Source organism: Mus pahari, chromosome 19 (genome assembly GCF_900095145.1).
Source record: "Mus pahari chromosome 19, PAHARI_EIJ_v1.1, whole genome shotgun sequence".
In the NCBI taxonomy this organism is placed as follows: domain Eukaryota; kingdom Metazoa; phylum Chordata; class Mammalia; order Rodentia; family Muridae; genus Mus; species Mus pahari.
The window spans coordinates 57403711-57405199 of record NC_034608.1 but is presented as its reverse complement, the minus strand read 5'-3'; positions in this window follow the sequence as shown (position 1 = coordinate 57405199).

The window sequence follows — 1489 nt, the reverse complement described above, 5'->3', positions numbered from 1 at the left end:
TGATCAGTATTTCTAGCCAGAGGTACAGATGAGGTATCCTCATGTATACCACAGCCTTACCCATAGCCACCTTGTCCTCTGAGGCAGCAAAGGAGGATGCCCTTTGTCTTGTTTGCATGCAGTGCTGGCTTTTAATGGTCTGTCTTCTGGCTGAGTTGATGCATTAGAGTAGCAGGACTAAATGAAAAGACAGAAATTGGAGTATTTCAGTATGGGTAGGCCATAGTGGAAGAAAAAGGACAAGATGTGAGCTTAAATGGCCGAGGTATTGTTCAAAGCCATGACTCTACAATGTGTATTAGATTTGCTGTTTAATTTTGTTGAAGTACAGTCAAACTATGGGGTTAAGTAAAAATTTTAATTTTCCAAGGTTGGTGCCCTCTGAATCTAGACAGAGAACTCATGTATTTTAAATAAATGAGTTTATATGGCTACAATAAATATTCAAAGCAAAGGTGTCAAACATTAACTACACACACACACACACACACACACACACACACATACACACACATATGGAGAGAGAATAGAATAAATAAAATTGTTCAATTATCAACAATGAATTATTGTCTCACCTTATTTAGCAGAGATTGTACATACTGCTCACATGACTGTTTCTTTTTATTTCAACACACACACACAAACACACATGCAGAAATATACACACAGAACTCTTCACACACACCTTAAGTTTAATGTGCAAAATACCAAGAGATCATAGCAGAAAAGAAGAGAAAAGAATCTACTGAGGACAAAAATTCTAAATTGTGAGTACTATTATAATATCCCCAGGTGTTCTTCATGTCTGTGGCTTTCATGTTGCTATTTTTAAAGACATTATTTCAGTATATCACCCTAACTGCCTTTGATTTCATGGTCCTTTAGCCTCTGGCTCTCATTCAAGAGCATGAACTACAGGTACCTATTACTTATCATTTTTTATATTTCCATTTCCAAGAAAATATATTTTCATTCCTTTGATAATTTTTAATACTAGTTTTTGTTCTGATGGGAAAGGTTTCATCACTATTGATACTCTTGATAACTAATCCATATGACTTCATCATAATTTATTCTTAAAATGTCACAAACTCTTCTCAAAGGAAAAAAAAATATGATCTGGATTGGCTTTGTACTGTGGACAATAAATTGTACAATGACTCAACATGTCATCACTCTGGAGTGACTCTAACACCTTCTTTCATACATAGTGCCACGTATGANAAACACCTTAAATTTGACTTTCAAAATCTTTTCTCCATTGTATTCTTTCTATAACTTCATCAAATGCATCAATCTCTGTACCGTTCATTCTACCTGGCATTTTTTTCTGATGTAGTGTCTAACTCAGTGTTGTTCAAAGCAGAGTAACCACACATTATAAAGGTTTAGAATGCCCAGTCAAATAAATAGAGTAGAATAGGAAAGAAGACAGATATAATTCTTTTATCTGGTTATGGTTTGAAATACTAGATAAGAGTTAAGGTGT